Source organism: Ambystoma mexicanum, chromosome 7q (genome assembly GCF_040938575.1).
Source record: "Ambystoma mexicanum isolate Mex_15411 chromosome 7q, UKY_AmexF1_1, whole genome shotgun sequence".
NCBI classification, from domain to species: domain Eukaryota; kingdom Metazoa; phylum Chordata; class Amphibia; order Caudata; family Ambystomatidae; genus Ambystoma; species Ambystoma mexicanum.
This window is the reverse complement of record NC_090941.1, coordinates 845,058,476-845,077,160: the sequence shown is the minus strand read 5'-3', so window position 1 is coordinate 845,077,160 and position 18,685 is coordinate 845,058,476. Positions and strand designations below refer to the sequence as shown.

Here is an 18,685-nt window from a genome sequence, read left to right as displayed (position 1 = left end):
TTATGGGGCGGTAGTTTGTAGGGATATTAGAGTCTAAGGTAGGTTTCTTCAGTAAAGGGAGGACTCATGCATCTTTGAGGTTAATTGGGACAGTGCTCATTTCAAATAAGGCATTGATTTGAGTTGTGATGAAAGGGGTAAGTGCGGCAGCGCAATCTTTAGTGAGCGAGGCCGAGCAGATGTCACATTGACTCCTGGAAGGTTTGAGGCTTGTGATAATTTTCAAGACTTCAGTTGTTGAGACTGGGGCGAATTCAAATTGTGTATTGGAGTTCTGGGGTGTATACATGGGAATCTGCTAGGTTTGGCAGGGTGTTAAGTTATTCTTTTTTAATTCGATTTTCGATTGTAGTAGGGAGATTTTGTCAAGGAGAGCTTTTTGTATATGCTTTCACCAGGCAGTGTCTTTAAGACACTATTCTTGCAGTGGCATTGGCGATTCAAGTTCTCGTAGAATAGTGAAGAGCTCTTTACTGCCGGAGTTGGCTTTGGTAATTCTCTCATTCTAGGTGGTACTTTTGGTTTGGAGGATGGCCTGTTTTTAGATTTTGCAGGCGACAGTAAAGATTTCTTTGTTGGATTCAGTGGGATCATTTTTCCAGTTGGTCTCAGCCGTTCTCTTAGTGCTGCGCATGGTTTTGAGGTTTGGGGTATACCAGGAGTTTAGGTGGGCTAGTGGTTTAGCATTGCACATGCTCAGTGTGGCTACTTTGTCGATGGCAGCTAGGAGAGCTTGATTATATACCTCCAGCATAGTGGAGGGGTCACTGACAGTTATCCAGGTATTCAGTAATAGGATGCATTAGAGGTAGTAGTTTTTCTGCTGTGATGTTGCGCGTATTTCTGGATAGGGTGGTTGGTACTTGGGGAGGGGAGATATCTACAGAAAAGTTCTTCCGGATGGTGAAGGAGATGACATGATGGTCAGACCAAGGACATGGGATGTTAGAGAGGATGTTGGTGTTGTAGTTAAGGTCTTCCACCCTGTCAATCTGGAAAAGTGAATACCCTTCATTTGAATGATCGGCGTATCTTGATGGCCGAAGGCCAACCGTCTTATGCACAGAATTATAGAAATACAGACTGCTATGCTTGACGAACAAGCGGCCATTTTAAACGTAGCAAGAATCGCCATTTTGCTTGTTAACCATTGCTCATTGCTTTCTGTCTAAACTGCTTTGCAGCTTGCAATTCTTGCGAATTCTGCTTACTCTGCTCTACTGTTAACATAGTTGTCTGAATATGAAAGGGCAAGGTCGCGGGACTGAGGAGTTCTTTGAAACTCCTCATGAGTAGCCCAGAAACGAATGCCCACGCTCCCTCTCTGTAGCCTTGAGGGAGAGCTGCAGGGCATTTAATCATTTCACAGCTGCCAGCCAGTCTCGTACTGTGGTGGAATATGTTAGAATAAAGCAGCTAAAGGCTTGAATTATGCTCTTCTTACGGCCCCCTCACAAAACCCTTTAGAGCGTGTCGGCTCCCAGGACACGAATAGCACCTCATAGATAGCAAAGCTTGGAATGTGGCTCTTCCCCTGTGTGCAGCTTGCTTCCAAGAACAGAAGCACCATGTTCTGTTCAACAACTAGAAGATGCCTCCGCACTTTCTTAATTGCACATTGTTACTAGAATAGACATCGAAAGTGTCATAATTGTCATACTCGTCGGAAATGTCCGTCATCATCCCGAGTTCAAAGAAACTTAATAAAAGGGGGTGTTAAACATGACATAGCTGATTGAATGATATGCATTTTGTATATATGTAACTGATGTACGTAATTCGCTCTCTTGCCTCCCTCGAGGTCTAGAAAATACACATCGCGGGGCGTGAGACCACAGTTGGCCAATTGGGACTATTTTTGCTTGCAATAAACCCTAGCATTGGGAATTGAACCTCGTGTCTGGCGCATCCTTTCGTGTATGGTTATTGCCTTGTTTCCATATCGCGAGGGACCCCTAGGGGCCCCTTTCAACCCGGTCGAGGGTTCGACCTTTGAAATGTGTGGGGTTAATAATACGGTCTGAGAAGCCTAGCCCTCCAATAGTATTGGCAAGGGCATTGTCATCAGTAGGGTCATTGAGACCCAGATTTAAATCTCCCAACAGTTTGATTTGTGAGCATGGCTTAGTGTTCACAGAAAGGAGTTGTGCAACTTCTTCCTCGAAGGAAAGTGCCGGACCTGGGATCTGTATATAAGGTGGAGGATCGAGGTTAAGGACATTTTGATTGATAGTAGTTCACCTGAATGGAACAATTGATTAGGGATTTCCCTAATGAGGAGTTGGTTCTTAGTAATGGATGCTGCTCCTCCTTTGGAGAGCTGCCTATCGGTCCTGAAGATAGTGTAGCTTTCAGGGATGGCAAGGGAGAGTGCCGGCCAGCTGCTGCATGGAGCCATGTTTCGGTGATGGCTAGGAAGTCCAGATTGTTTGTGGTGATCAGGTCAGCAGTATCTAGAGCATGTGCCAGGAGTGACCTAGTGTTAATTAGTGCGCCCTTGAGCGTGGTTACTTCCAAGTTGGCGTTGTCTATGGGGGCTAGCTAGATTGACTTCAGTACTTGACGGGTGCGTCAGAGGGTGTCCAGTCAAAGTTTCGAATGCATACTTTGAAATGCAATACTTTCGAAACAAAAGGATCGAGAAAAAAAAAATGCAAATGCTTTTTTTTAATGCATATTTTTTTTGGGTTTCGTATAGGAAAAAGTTTGTGGTTTTTCCCCCAAAACGGCCGTTTGGCCCCCCCCCCCAAAAAAAAACAAACAAAAAAACCAAAAACAAAACGTGCATGCTAATTTTTTTTTAATCCTTTTGTTTTGAAAGTATTGCATTTCGAAACTATCTATTCGAAAATTTGACTATAAACCACGTCAGAGCTAATGGGATCGATGTGGGATCGATGTGCGCAAACTTGTGGTTGAAGCAGGGGTAGTGGGTTTCTGTAGAAAGGTAGTGTGGGCATTGTAAATCGGGAGACCCAGGGTGGAGGTGTTCAGATCTTTAGTGGCATCGGTAGAGTCAGGTGTCGTATCATTCAGGTTGCATCTAGTAGCAGTTAAGTCATGGGTGGAGACCTTTGCGTTGCGATGGGTGACTGGCAGGGGTGGTTGATGTGATCTCATGGTGTTGGGGACGGTGGTTCTTGAGTTGAGGTGTGCATTCCTCCAGGTGATCAATGGGGTTGTTGTTTGCGGATGATGCTGACCTGTAGCTAGTCGAGATATTAGTCTAAGGTTCCGCGTGACCAGTGGGCATGGTTGACTAGGGCTAGGAGTGAATTTGAAGGACGTGATCTGAGGGACCAGGGGCCAGGGTTTGCTAGGGAAAGGAATGAGCTCAAATTCCCTGTCCAAAGGGAAAGCTGAGGAGTTGGGTGGGCGTACATAGGGCTGGAAGCGTGTTGGTGGGATAGTGTGAGAGTCTGGGAGGTTGATTGACATTTTTAGGGCAAATGTGTAAGTATTGTTGGGAGTGCCATATTGAGGAAGGATGCTGAAGCCTGTTGTTTGCTTCTGGTTGCCCATATCTTGATGGGGCCAGGCCGGGGTAAGTCCAGGCCTAGTGATGTGTTGGTGCATTGAGGCAGCAGCCGGTGATAGCAACTTGGGGTGGCTTTTAGGTGCAACTGGGCGGATTGGTATGTGCATCATGAGGTTTTGGTGGCAGGTTTAGCTATAGTTGATCAAGGGTAGACAACTAAGTGCACAATTAATCAATGGAACATATCTAGCTGCAGTTAGTTAAGGGGACACTTCTAAAAGCAGGTGATAAATGGCGCATTTCTAAATGCAGTTAATCCAAGGGACACTTCCAAATGCAGTTGAAGATGGGGAACTTCTAAATGCAGTTCATCGAGGGGGCCCCAACAAAATGCAGTTAAGCAAAGGGGCCCTAAATGTAGTTCATCAAGAGGACACAACGAAATGCAGTTAATCAAAGGGGCCCTTCTAAATTCAGTTAGTCAAGGGGGCATAACAAAATTCAATTGATCAAAGGGGCACTTCTAAATGAAGTTGAAGAAGGGGCACTTCTAAATGCAGTTCATCAAGGGGGCGCAACAAAATGCAATTGAAAGATGGCGCACCGCGGGTTCTCTGGCCAGGCTGGGCATAACATGCATCTTAGATCTGTTTTTATTATAGGACAATAGAGTGAAGACCAAGTGTATGTCTCTGATCTTTCCCATAAGCCTGTGACCGGCAGGTGTGTACAGATAGGGGCTGACTTTGACAGAGAGGTCATGTGGACTGGGAGATGTCGGGGGGAGTCTGCAGAAGTTCACGCAGTAGGGCTGGTGTTAAGGGTTGATGGCTGGATTAGGCAAGATGGCCTTACCGGTGTAGGTGGAAGTTCTTCCTTCCGTAGGATGTGTAGCTAACCGTCTCTTTGTGCTCGCAACTCTGTCAGCACCGGACATGCACAGACAGGAGCCTTGGAATTGGGGCCTTAGAGAGCAGGGGCCAGTTTACGCTTTCCGGCCAATGCTATTGGCTCTTTGTAGAATATAGAGGCCAGTCACAGGGTAGCAGCAACAAGGGGGCGGGCAGCTCGTCGATGCAAAAAGGAATCAGCCATTTTGGAAGGCGCTTTTATAATGATAAAACAGTTACTCTGCACAGAAGAAGATTTTGTAGCAGGACGACTTCAGGATCTGCAGCCAAAAAAACGGTTGTTTCATCAAGAACACAGAAGACAGGACACTGGAAGGACTTTTGCAGCATGAATCACAAGGAAGGCTCTAGGCAAGGTTTCCCTCATGGCTAGATGCGGCTCTGTGGATTTGAAGCCTTTTTCAGGGGCACAGAAGAAGACAAAATATCACTGGTCGGATTCGTGTCGTTTGCAAGGCCCAACACTCCGGTGAGGGGACTTTTGAGACTGGAATTCTGCCTCTGGAGATCCAGCAGGATGCCCACGAAGTTTCGCGTGATTTGGAATTAGGAAGACTGTACACCGCACAATGGCTCCAGGTCCCAGGGTATTGCGGCCCGCAAGGTCGCAGTACGGTGTGGGATGGCTCAAAATGCAGGTCTTCTTGAGTCTAGTGGGTCTCCCTAGCCTCCTGGTCGGGGTCATCGTTTTCAGAGACCCAGGTAAATTGAAAGGAAGAACTACAGCAGGCTCCAGTTACACAGCAGGCTCTCTGGTCGCTGGAAATAGTTTCAGCTGCAAATTCTTCATCTTCCTCTTTGATTTTCGGTCCAGGTAGATATGCAGTGCGCTGTGTACTTCCTCCTGGCTTCCCAGCGGTAACTCCTGCCTACTGGGCGTTGCCTAATACCCAGTAGCTGGTTTTAGCTGTTGCTCATCTAATCTTACTTTCAAACCCTACAACGGTGTATGTTTTGGAAATAAAATGTATACATGTTGCAGACAATACAGTAAGAGTTCCATGATACAGAGTAAGATGGTCAATGTGGTAGAAGGGAGGAATTACTGCAAAGCGGAGTTCAACAACTGGGCTTTTAGGTTCATGTCAGAATCGGCAGTAGGACAGACAACACATGACTGATATATACAGGAAGATTGTTCCAGTGTTTGAAGCACTATGCTGCAAAAGAACAGCTTATCTGTCTGTTTCTGCATAACTTCACAGTGCAAAGCAAGTTTTGGGGTGAAAATAGTAGTGTCCTGTTAGGGGTATGTCTCTTGATAGTAAAGCAGATATGTATGCTGATATGATATATGATATAAGATATAGCATTTGTAACGCGCCTATACACAAGTGTTTCAAGGCGCGACGAGGCAGGGTGGGGGAACAGGGGGGAGACAGACAACGATCCTACTAGGCCAGGTGTCATTCAGATCACGCAAGTGCAGGGGTAGAGGGGAAGGGAAAAGTGCAAGGGGAAAGGGAGAGGGGAAAGTGCAGTACAGGGTTATAAGCAAAAAACATTATAAATAACAAGGGCCAGCTGGTGGCAAGTGTGAGGTAAGTGCAGACAAGTGCTATGGAAGGGGGGCTGTAGGGATACAGACAGTTCCGCAGTGCAGGGGTTGCCCGGGAGGCAGTGCAGGGGAGAGTGGCTGGGCAGGGACCGAGAACGGTGAGTGGCCCAGTTGCAGATTCAGTGCAGTTTCAGTAATTTTAGCAGGAGAGAGGGGGAGAGAAAGCGGAGGCAAAGAGGAAGGTTTTGAGGTGCTTCCGGAACCGGAGATGGTTCTCCTCAAGTTTCAAGGAGGCAGGAAGGCTGTTCCAGAGGGAGGCCCCTGCAGAGGAGAGAGATCTGCCCCCAACTCGTTGTTTGGAGAAGCGGCTGCCCCTGAGGGAGTTGGAGGCGGATGAGCGAAGAGCTCGAGAAGGAAGATATTTAGGAAGAGAGAGTTAAAGGTATTTTGGCCCAAGGCCCCAGACGGCCTTGTGGACAATGCAGAGGGTTTTGAACTTGATCCTCTCAGTCACTGGGAGCCAGTGTAGTGAGATACGGTCCCTGGGCTTGAGGCCAAGGACAAGTCTCGCAGTCCTGTTCTGGATGAGTTGCAAAGGGCGGAGAGTAGAGGCGGGCAGATTTAGATAGAGGCTGTTACAGTAGTCCAGCTTCGAGAGAACCAGGGCTCTACAGACAGTGAGCTTCTGGGGGAAGGAGAGGAAAGGAAGGATACCTCTGAGGAGGTGTAGCTGGTAGTGTGACTTCTTAGAGACGTCGGATATGTGAGGAGAGAAGGAGAGTGTAGAGTCGGAGATGACCCCAAGGTTTTTTGTTTTGCAGGTAGGAGCGGGAAGAGGGCCAAGAGAGGCCGGCCAGAGAGCTGCAGGGAAGGAGGGAGTGGGTGTGCCAATGAGTAGAATCTCAGTCTTACTGGCATTAAGGCAGAGGTCGTTGGCGGCACACCATTCCTGGATAGCAGAAAGACAGAGATGAGGGAAGGAGAAGAGGAGGCCGAGGGTAGCCTGAAGATGAGCTGGGTATCATCCGCATAGCACTGAAAGTTGGGGCAGAGAGCGGCGATGCGGTGGGCGAGAAGTGCCAGCTACTGGTTGAAAAGCCTGGGAGAGAGGTTAGATCCCTGGGGGACACCACAGGTAGAGAAAAAGATGTCAGGGAGGAAAGACCCCAGTTGGACCTGGGAGGGTCGTTTGGAGAGGAAAGAGGTCAACCACGCCAGAGCCTGACCAGTGATACCCAGGTTATCACGGAGACGGTTGAGCAGGATGCTATGGTTGACAGTATCAAAGGCAGAAGAGTGATCAAGCAAAATGAGAACACATGGAATGTTCGAGTCAAGGTTCAAGAGCAGGTCCTCACGGACGTTCAGGAGGGCAGTTTCCGTGCTTCGGGCAGCTCTGAAGCCAGACTGATGGTCATGGAGACTACCAACAGATTCAGCATGCCGATTAAGCTGGGAGATGGCCAGTTTCTCCAGGAGCTTGCCCAGGAAGGGAGTGATAGACATTGGGCGATAGTTAGCTGGGCAGGAAGGGTCGGAAGAGGGTTTCTTAAGAAGGGGCTGCACAAGGGAGTGCTTGAGAGGGGATGGAAAAACTCTGGAGGCGAAGGAGCGATTGCAGAAGTCAGCAAGGGCAGGAGCCAAGCAGTCGATGTGGTCCTTGATAGTTCTGGAGGAACAGGGGTGGACCTGTTTTGACAAGACTTTCATAGATCGGACTTGTCTCGAAACCTCATCAGCAGAGAAAAGGGGAAAGGCAGAGAAGGAGAGAGGAGGGGTGGCTGCAGAAGGCCCAGAGGATAGCAGGGAATAGAGGAGGGGAGGTGATAGGAGGAGAGTGAGGACAGGATGTCCTGAGGTTTAGAAATTAAGTGAGGCCAGTGCCGTGCAGAGGGCCAGGGAGGGGACAGGAGAGGTAGAGACTGCAGCAGGGTTGGCCAGCTCCTTGCAGATTTTAAAGAGTTCGGCCGAATTGTTAGATGCCGCAGAGATGCGGGCTTGGATAAGGGCTCTCTTTTTGGTGAGAACGGAGAGCCGGTATTGCCTTTGGAGCAGGCGGCAAACCAGTTGGTCAGGGGATGAATGTGAAGCATGCCATTTCCTCTCTGCCACCCTGCAATTGCGTTTAAGGGTGACGAGATCCGAGTCATACCAGGAGTTACATTTGGCTTTGGGCTTCAGGCGGATTCTCATGACAGGGGCAAGGATATCAAGAGTATCAGATATAGCAGAGTGGAGAGTGGAGAGTGGAGAGGGCTGTATCAGGGTGGGAGTCAGCCGAAGGGGGAGCAGGGGGTGAGAAGGTGGCAGCAAAAGCCTCGACTGACACGCGCTTCATTGGTCGGATGACCGCGAAGGAAGGTGGCAGTGATGAGGGTGGCTTTGCCTGAGGTGTAGGGAGGCTTAGGGAGGATGAGGTGGGAGGAGAGGAGAAAGTGATCACTCCAGGAGAGAGGAGTGGAGAGAGGGACAGAGAGGGAAAGGTCAGAAGAGATCAGGGCATCAAGAGTGTGCCCTGCAGAATGAGTCGGCCCAGACGGGAGAATAGAGAGAGAGAGAGTCGCAGAGGTCGCGAAAGAGTCCATATGCATATACAGAGCATTCCTTGCCCCATTACCTCAGTTCAGAAATGTTTCCGCACTCTCAGAAACTGAGGTCCCGTGGAACTGCTCCAGGTTCTAAGCAAACCGTCTGAGAGGCAGGTGAGTGAACCAATGAGGATTCTATGCGACTTATCCACCTTCAATGAACAATACTCAAGGTAAATTATTTGTTCTTCTAATGGATACTGTGACAATCCTTCAGATAGTGCCACCTTTCCCCAGGGGGCGAGGAGGAGACCCTTTCCATGAGGCTAGGGTGGTGTGGCCGCTAACCAATTGTTCCCCTAGGGGTGGTAACATGAACGAGGATCTCAGAGAGGAACTCCCCTCTTATCGGATAAGGACGCGAATAAGGGACATGGCCCCTTTAACTCCCGATCCCATATGTTAGCAACATCACCTAAATCACTTCTTCCTAGACTTATGTCCGAAAACCTGTGTTATTCTACTGGGTCAGACAATCTTAATGTGACAAGTACAGGGATGAGGGAAAACAGGAGAACGCTGCAGTCAAGCTGTTGTCAATGGAACGGATGTCACGCCAGGGCTGACCCTGCTATATCAAGACACCAAAAACAAACTATGGAGAAAGAGATTGAGACAGAGAGAGAGACGGAGAGGAAGATGGAGTCAGAAAGCGAGATCATGGTGAAGGTAGAAGCCGGAGGTCGAATTGAGAAGCTCGAGGGATAGACGTGGAGGGTGTGGTTCAAGGGAATGCACAAGAACGTCAGGCAGACCGTTTATGTATTGGCAGTAGTGGAAGCAAAAGTAGAAAGTGGAAAAGTCAACCCGCACGGAGTCAGAACGCCAAACGTTACAGAAGTGAAACCTGGTCGCACAGAAAGAAGAGAATCGGCATGTCACAAAGTTACTTGTGAGGATAAGATAAACCACTGACACAGGAGTAGAATTTTAACAGGAAGTCTTTAATGAATTTGTTTTTTTCTCTTTCTTTTATTTAAGAGGATACGTGAGTTTGAAGATTCTTCAGGGAGTGACAGGAGATTCTTCCATGTTCTGGTGAGTATTTCAGTAGGTTTAATTTCTCAATTTCTTTCTTTCTTTTATGACTCTTTCATTATTTTAATTCAGTCTCTTTACTCTTTAATCTTCTTCTTCCTTAAGAAAACCTTCTCTTGCCTAAACTTCAGTTTGCTTGTATTCTTTCACCTTTAAATATCCTTTAGATCACCCTTATTGTATGATTCCTACTTCAAACTTTCAAAATGAATGTTCCTTTAAAGTACATGAATGTTACTTTGTTCCCTTGTTGGGTCAATTACTATATATGGATATTTGACACATTTGATACTTCAATGAGACTCAAGTATTAGCTCCTCCTTCTGTTTTTACTATTGAACTTATGCCAATGAACGACGTGTCAGGTACAATTGCAGTTCATTCATCCGGATTGCAAGAGTCACTGTTTTTGATTACGTTCGCTAACATATCTTCAAAGAGTCTGCGTCTCTGCCGAATGACTCCTCCCCAGCTTGGCGTCAACCATGTCCTGATTTGCCTACATTGGACTCGCCCATCCACAGATGGTGGAGTTTCTCATCTCCTTCTCCGTTTTGATCCCACCTCGATTTGGCTTTGGCGGTATCGCTGATTCTCAGCTGACAGCCCTCAGCTTTTAAGAACGTGAAGTGAGTGTTTACACTGTGTTTCGAGCCGCCTCAAAGATTCTTCTTGCAGACACTTTTTCAGCTTCCAGTTCACACGTACATCGAACGGCTTATTTCTAATAAACTCACACTTCTACAAGCGCAACGGCGCAACGTTTTTCTAACTATTCACCAACTCTGTTTTCATATCCTTCTCTAATACGCCCACTCATAACGGATGTTTTCGCCTTCTTCTGCATCTGTCTCCTGGCAACAACAACAAATACAGAGTAGCTTAGAGAAAAGGTCCTATCTTTGTTAGATCTACATTTTATTGGCAGAAAGAGCGGTCAATCATTTCCCATGAATTGTACCAGTATTCTTAACCCTTCCCACTGCTATGTAGTCTGGTATTGCTAGAGACCTCTTTCAACATGGATCTTTCACACGGCATAAGCGAAGCAAACGTATGTTGTTTGTGAGACACCCGGAAAGCGTTGTACCAGTCGGCCCGGAAACACCATTTGTGGTGGCTAACCCGGCCTTTTGAAAAACCACATTGGCAGCCTTGAGAAATATCCAGAGTGGTGGTGGCTGAACGGCCCGTATGAAAGAGAGAGGCGAGACCATTACCAACCTGAGAATAACCCGTTGTACTCGGCCCAGAAACTAAGCGGCCAATGAGAGAAGAAACTTTTGCTTGTCACGAGATCCGAGGCAGAACTGGTGGAGCCGTCTGACATCAAGAGCAGGTAACCAGAGTTGTTAAAAATTCGGAGGGAGCCGGGGTAAAGTTAAGAGAGCATTGGAAAACAGGCAACAACAAACAAGTATAAAGAACAGTTAACTAACAGAGGTAACAGCTCAGCAGTTGTGAATTAAGGCAGTCTTTAAAAGTCCAACCCCAACTTCCACAAAATGTTATTTGAGGGCTTATCTTCTCGAACTCTGCCGAAGGAACAGAAGCCTGTCTAGGGGTCTTCGGGACATTCATTGGCGAGAACAGAGTTCTTAAGGGGGCTTTCGATGACAATTGTTGACAAAAGACTTAACAGCCCAAAGCACATGGGAAATAGAAGCCCTCCTGTGCACACCCCAGAATCATCTAGGGCTGGTCTTCTGAGTAAAAACCAATCACCCTCTATGAAAAGGCTATTCCAAATGTATGATTGATTGACACCAAATCCTGCCCAGAGCCCTGTCCTTTCAATCTACAAGGTTAACACTCCCTTTTGGAAATAAGAAGAAAACCATTGGGGGTCATTACGACCCTGGCAGCTGCGGAATGAACAGTGCCGGTAAGTTACCGGCACCGTTCATTCCGGGCTGCCACATTACCAGTTTGCTCGTGGGTGGCGGTATGCACGTCTGGTCTGGCCAGACGTGCATACCGTCACCCGCGAGCAGACCAGGAAGCGCTCAACGGACATGTCATTAACGGGTCCGTTGTTAGTATCCTCCCCATTCCCATTGAGCCCTATGGGGGCTCGAATGGGGACATACCGGGTCTCGCGAATGGGATTTACTGGGCCCGCAAATGTCGGAAGGCCCCGCAAATGTCGGAAGGGCCCGGTAAATCCCATTTTTCGGGACCCGGACCCGAGTTTGGGGGTAGCCATGCCGCTAAAAACGGCATGGCTACCTCCAACTCGTAATGAGGCCCATTGTCTTTGTCATTGTCATTGTCTTTTCTTTTGAAAAGCCAGGAAACCAAGAATGCCTGAGACTGTAATATCTGAAGAAACCACAAAGGCAGTGAATCACTTTGAACCATAATTCCATGAGAAGTTCCACAAGAATGTGGTGCTTGAGAGTAGAGAGGGACTCAAGGAGCATCTTCGTCATCCTACTGAAGAATACAAAGAAAGTGGCGTCGGAGCAAATCTCTTAAGGAATTAAAAATATTGCTGAGAACTATAAAAGACATTGCGAAACCAGCTAGGAGAAGGGAGTCATTCTCCTACCCCGAACGAGAATCCTGTGGAACAGTTTGTTTTTCTGTTAAAAGTCGGAACTTTCTGGAACCTTTGTTTTGAACAACCTGAGTCTCTTTGGGACACTTTACAACCAAGAGAAGTGAGTCAGTCTCCTGGGTTACGAACAGAGTCCGAACTTTATATGAGTTATTGTATTGACAGGGGCCTTGTTGACTGAGACAGTGCCTTTTGATTTGGATTTAAACAGACTTCCTGACGAATAGCAGAGATACTTTAGTTTTGGTAGGGAAATCCCATTAGAGTTAGGGCCATATGACCTGCATTACTTACCGTAAAAGCATTTCTGATGGTTGTATCTGCTTAGATTCACATGCTGTGCATAGTCCGACATCCAGTGGTAACCGCAGAGTAATGCATCTTGTCTTCCGAGAATCAAAAGGGGATGTTGACATGGGCGTGCCTGTAACCCTATCCCTACGTGACGTGTAGAGTACCCAAGATCCCTCACGCGTCGATTGTATTTTTTCTGCCAAGAGGGAGCCTCATGACTATCGTGAGTGAGTACAGAAAAGAGAGAAAGTAGTAAGATGTCTATGTTCCTTCCATCCGAGCGGTGAGGAAGGGTGGGCGCATGTGAATCTAAGCAGATACAACCATCAGAAATGTTTTTACGGTAAGTAATGCATGTCTTCTGATGTTTGTCAATCTGCTTAGAATCACATGCTGTGCATAGACTAGCGAGCAGTCCCGGAGTTGGAGGTGGATTGTGAGAAGGACCAGTAGTGAAAAGATGTCTTAATACTGCCTGTCCCACCTGAGAATCAGATCTAGAATGTGTGTCTAGGCAATAGTGTTTTGTAAAGGTGTGTACAGAACTCCATGTTGCTGCTTTGCAAATGGAATCAAGGGGAACATTTGCAATGAATGCTATGGGTGCCCCAGTGCCTCGAGTGGAATGTGCTCTAGGCTTGAAGTTCTCTCTTAGCAAGATGGTAGCAGAGTGTAATGCAATTGACAATCCATCTAGAAATAGTGGATTTCGAGACTGCGTCTCCTTCTTTTCCTGTGGCCACTGACACGAAAAACTGATTAGTCTTCCTTAGTGGACGAGTTATTTCCATATAGAACATGACAGCTCTGCGTACATCCAGTGTGTGCAGGGTACTTTTCCCCAGGCTTGAAGGATTTTGAAAGAACGTTGGCAGCGCTAGTGACTGGTTCACATAGGACTTGGAAATAAATGTAGACGCAAATCTTGGGTGAGTGTGCAAAACCACCTTATCTTTGTGAACGGTTACAAAGGGATCTAGAATAGAGAGTGCCTGTTGTTCACTTACCCTTCTAGTGGAGGTAATTGCTATTAAAAAAACAGTCTTGAGGGTGAGGTTTTTAAGACTTGCTTTGTGCATGGGCTCGAAAGGAGCTCCCATCAGCCTAGTTAACACCACGTTTAGGTCCCATCCACGAGCCGGGTTAGAAATGGGAGGGTGAATTCTTTTTACTCCTTCCATGAAAGCCTTAATCACTGGTATCTTCCACCATGAAACCTTCTGTTGTAATGTTGACAAACCGTTTCCATTTACTAGAATAGCAATATCTAGTGTTAGGTTTCCTTGCCTCCCTGAGGATGTCCATACACCTTTGAGGGAGCTGCAGGTGTCCAAATGCTATAACCTCAGGAGCCAAGCCGCTAAATTTAATGTCTGCGGGCATGGGTGAAGCGTCTCCCCTTTGTCTTGCGACAACATGTTGTACGGGCAAGGTAGTTTGACCGGACGAGATAGGGACATCTCCATCAAATGAGCGAACCAGGGTTCACAGGACCACATGGAGGCCACCAGTATCTTTGTGACTGGTTCCTGGTGCATCTTGTGCACAATCTTGTTCAAATTTCCCTGAACATATTATCTAGAGTCCGTTCCCTTTGGAGCGGTTCTGTGGGTACCTGGAGGCGTAATCTTGGATTGGGCGTTTTTCAGGGTCGCAAACAGATCAATCTCTGGAAAACCCCATTGTGCGAAAACGTTGGCGACAATGTCACTGTGTAATCCCTGGGCAACGGAAAGTCTCTTATGAGTACGTCTGCCAAAAGATTGAGTTCCCCTGGAACATGTTGTGATAACAGGAACATGTTTCGTTTGAGTGCCCACTTCCAAATGTTCTGAGACAGTTTTGACAGCCCTGGAGAATGAGTGCCCTCTTGTTTGTTCAGATAGTACATGGCCGTGGTGCTGTCTGTGAGAACTAAGATCGTATTTCCCTGAAGCTGTGTTTCGAAAGCTTTCAGTGCTTAACACTGCCAGGAGTTCCAGCAGATTTATGTGGTTGGACGCTATGTCTGACGACCAAACTCTGATTGCTGTTTGCTGAAGCAGGTGGGCTCCCCACCCTGTAAGGGTGGCGTCTGTAGTTAGAGTGGCTTCCACTGTGGGGGTGGTGAAGGATTTCCCTTTCAAGAGGTTTTCCCTCGACCACCACCGTAGCGAGAGAACTAGGGCTGGCAAGACCACTACTAAATCCTCCCACTGTCTGTTGGCCTGACACCAGTGGCTGTTTAGCCACTCTTGCATTGGGCATATGCGCATGCGCGCGTAAGTAGATACATGACGCCATCATTCCTAACAGAGGCATAGCCTTGCGTACTGTCATCTCTCGACTGGCTACATAGTGAGGGATTTGAAATAACATGTTTTGAACCCTCTTGTTGGAGGGGAAGACGAGGCCGCCCTTTGTTCGAATTAGAGCCCTTAGTAATTGTTTGACTTACTGGGGCCTAAGCTGGATTTTTTCTCGTTGATAGAGAATCCCAGACTGAATAAGAGATCTATCGTCTTCTGGGAATTTGACAGACACGTCTCCTAAGAGTCCCCTGTTATGAGCCAGTCGTCGAGGTAAGGATATACTGGAATGGATTGCCTGCGCAGGTGTGCTGCTACTACTGCTAGTACCTTTGTAAATACCCTTGGTGCAGATGCTATGACAAAGGGTAGTACCTTGAAATGATAATGTTTGGTCTCTATCATAAACCTGAGGTACTTTCTGTGCGCTGGCAACATCGAAATATGAAAGTATGCATCTTTCATATCCAGAGTTGCCATGAAATCCCCCTGTGTGAGCAGGGGAATTACTTCCTACAGGGGGGACCATGAGAAAATGTTGTGGCTTTACAAATTTGTTTGCTGGGACAAGATCTAAAACAGGACGCATGGTTAGATCCTTTTTGGGTACAAGGAAGTACACTGAATAAATACCTTATTTTACCTGTGATAGAGGTACGATTTCTATGGCTCCTTTTTGTTCCAGTATTTCGACTTCTTGAAGTAGTATGCGAAGATGTTCTGGTGTTAGTCTTCGTTGTCGTGCAGGTCTGAATTTTGGGGACCAGTTGAACTCTACACAGTACCCGTGGGTTATGGTCTTTAGCACCCACTGGTCCGTGGGTATTCCCTCCGCCTGAAGGAATGATCTCAGTCGGCCCCCGACCAGGGAGGCATGGGATGGGACCTGAATCTTCGAGTCATTTGGAACCTGAGGCAGGAGACCCTCTGAGGGTAGGGTTCCTGCCCCTTCCTTTACCACAGCGCTGTCCCCTTTGGTGGTACGGGGTGGTGTAAGTGTTGGTCCCTTGTAGAGAGTTCCAGTTTCCTGAAGAGTATTGTTGATGTGGCGCGTTGGCCACAAAGAAAAACCTTCTGTTTCCAAATTCTCGCCTTGTGGAGGGTCTAATTTGGTCCAGACTTTTAGGGTTTCATGTTCTTTTTTCGCGGTCTCTAGGGCCTCATCGACCGCCTTCCCAAACAGTTGGATTCCTCCACAGATTTGTTTATAAGCAACGATTGTGTTTGAGGTTCAAACCCTGAATTCCGAAGCCATGCGTGTCTTTTGAGGAGAATGCCCTGGGTGAGGGCTTGGCTGGCTCAGCAGAATCCAAAGTGTTATTTAAAATGCTTTGGTTAACACACCTACCTTCAGAGACTGTGGTAAGGAGACGGGTTCGTAGAGGTTCTCGAGCCTCTTGCAGGCCTTCTTGTATTAAAGCCCATTGCGCATCTGCGTAAATGGCCAATAGAGTGGTGTTATTGGCAATATGTGTAAAGTACGCTGCTGCTGTGGTAACCCTCTTACCTAGGGCATAAAGTATTTTCCCTTCTTTGTCAGGGGGTGCCTCAACGGTTGACAATGGTACCCCTGCTCTTTTCCTTGTGGTATTGACTACCAAAGAATCTGGGGTGGAATGACCTAATATATAGAGGGTCTGAGGGAGAAGGGCGAAAGAGTTTTTCAATTCTTGGGTTTACACCTCGTGTGAGCCGGTGTAGTCAAGGATGGAACCAGGCGTTTTTTAATCGAATTGAGGAGAGGGATGGAATGGCTGGTTGGTGGCTTCTCTTTAAGTATATCTTTCACAAAGTAGGCTTCAGGTGCTGGCTCTTCAGTGGCAATTTTAAAGTGTTCAGCTGCCTTTCGTAACATTACGTTTAACGTCAGCTGATCATCAATAGGAGAGGGATTCCTTGGAGGGGTATTTTGAGGAGAGTCTAAAGCCAGAATGTCTGGGTCTTGTGGCTCTGGGGACTGCCATGGTTGAGGGTCACCCATATCTGGGTCCTCCCCCCCAGCCCTCAATGGGCTCATCTTCCATGGGCTCATGTTCCTCCTCGTTAGAGAAAGGATTCTCCTCTACATTAACTGGTGGAATGTCTTCTTCAGTAAGGTCATAGTTATATATGTCCTCTTCTAAAGAGGGGTCAAAAAGCCTTGGGAATTTAGCTCTAGGGTTAACAGGGCTTTCCTCCTTTGGCCTTCTATGTGTAGGTTGTTCTGCACATGAAACAAACCTGACCAGCCTTTCCATGCAGTCCTCAAACTTCTCCCTAGTCCAGACTGACGACCTAGAACGGTCTAGGGGTGGAAAGGTGTCCCCTCATAGTCTTCCGTCGAAAAACGTTCTCTAGCACTTTCTTCCTCGAAAACCGTAGAAATTTTTGCCTTAACGTCGAAAAAAGTCCTTCCTCTCCTTCGTAGAAGTCCTCTTGCGGGATTAATGAAGGTGGGGTATCTCTGTGTCCTTCTCTTCACTTTTGAGCGCTTTCCTTAGATCTCGGCAGACCTTTGGGCCTTTCGCAAACTTTCAGAGAGTCCCTAGATTGCTGTCTTTGAGAATCGGTGGCCACAATTCTTGCTAGGCTGTCCTCGACGTCCTCACCACTCGGGAGGCGCGAAGCTACATCCGCCGATTGTGAGGGAGTATTTTTCAGCAGAACCGGGGCCTTGCCCTTATCGGCCACCTTTTCCGGTAGTGCCATAATCTTCGGCGGTGGTAAGGCCTTACTCGGTTTATCGTCGCCGTACGCCTTCTTGTGATGCGTACCGACTCAACTATGTGTTTTTGGAGAAAAACTCCCGGCCGTTTGCACGGGGAAATGGTTAATAACATGCCCCAAGGAAACTGGAAACTAACATCAAAGGGAACATTAAGGAGGGAAACAAAGGACAAGCAAAAGGGAACAGAAAGCTTACCCGAAATGAATGCGGGTTAATCGCGTCTGCCTAGCGGCTTGTTTGTTTCACGCTGTCCAAGCTGCTGCTATGCTTGGCAGAACGGTGCTACTATCGAGGCGAACTTGCAGCCAGTCTGATATGGGCTCTGTGGTTCCAGCGCCATCTTGGCGCTGGTCCTGTGCGCGGCCAGGTTTGGAACAGGCAGCGAAGTAGTTCGTTTAACTAATACGGGAAAAACAGAAGAACGAAACAGCATGGCCACGAGCATTGGGGCTTAATGTGGGCTCGAAAGGAGGCCAACGATGCATCATATGCCGGGCAAATGCATGATGCGTCCTAAAAAAGAGCGGGGGGAACGCACATTGAGATCCAAAACTAATAAATGACCTTCCCGGAAGCGTGGATGTTCCTAGAGGATGTTTGTAAAACCTATTATTGTGTCCCCATATTACTTCAAGGGGTAGTAAAAAGTTCCCAATCTTGAAGTAATATTGCTGGATAGCCTGTATGTATGTAAATATGGGTAAAGTGGTCTTTCCATTGTGTACGTGGATGTTATGTTCACACTTTTTAGTAAAACCATACCCACTGTATAGCCTACTGATAACACATTTGTTGTACTCTGGTATATGTAACAGAGAAAGCCCTTTTCATGACCAATGACACAGTCAGAAAATGATGTTTTCATAGGAAGGTGACTTGTATATGTGGGCGTCTCTTGTGTTTATATCAACCCGCTCGCTTGTGGCCACGGAGCAGCCAAAGGTATTACGTGATCTATGGACCAAATCACATGTTTAAAATTTTGTGAGTAGTAAGTGCGTACACATCTTGATCTCTAAACAGGGTGTTCTATTTGGCAAAAACTGCCCTCTCACCCATGTTGTTAGCCTGAGAGCATGTTTCAACATTTTTAAACATTTTTAAACATTTTTACAACGTTCCTTAACATTTAGCATCACAAACGCTTGGCAGGCAAAAGGCACGGGTGTACCTAGAGGCATATATGTGCCTAGTCTTACTGAGTGCACGGTCATGGGGGAAATGTACTCTACCCCGTGTGTTGTAATTCCTGTGATCCAGATGGACTGGGGGACTTGTACAAATTTGTCAAATTCAAAAATAAAAATAAAATGTACTAAGGAT

The 18,685-nt window shown here is 47.2% G+C and overlaps 1 protein-coding gene across 2 annotated transcripts in view; it reads right to left on the bottom strand.

Moving 5' to 3' along the window:
* MRE11 (MRE11 homolog, double strand break repair nuclease) overlaps positions 1-18,685 on the bottom strand; it is a 1,502,633-nt gene that overhangs the window by 538,152 nt on the left and 945,796 nt on the right. The window lies entirely within an intron of this gene.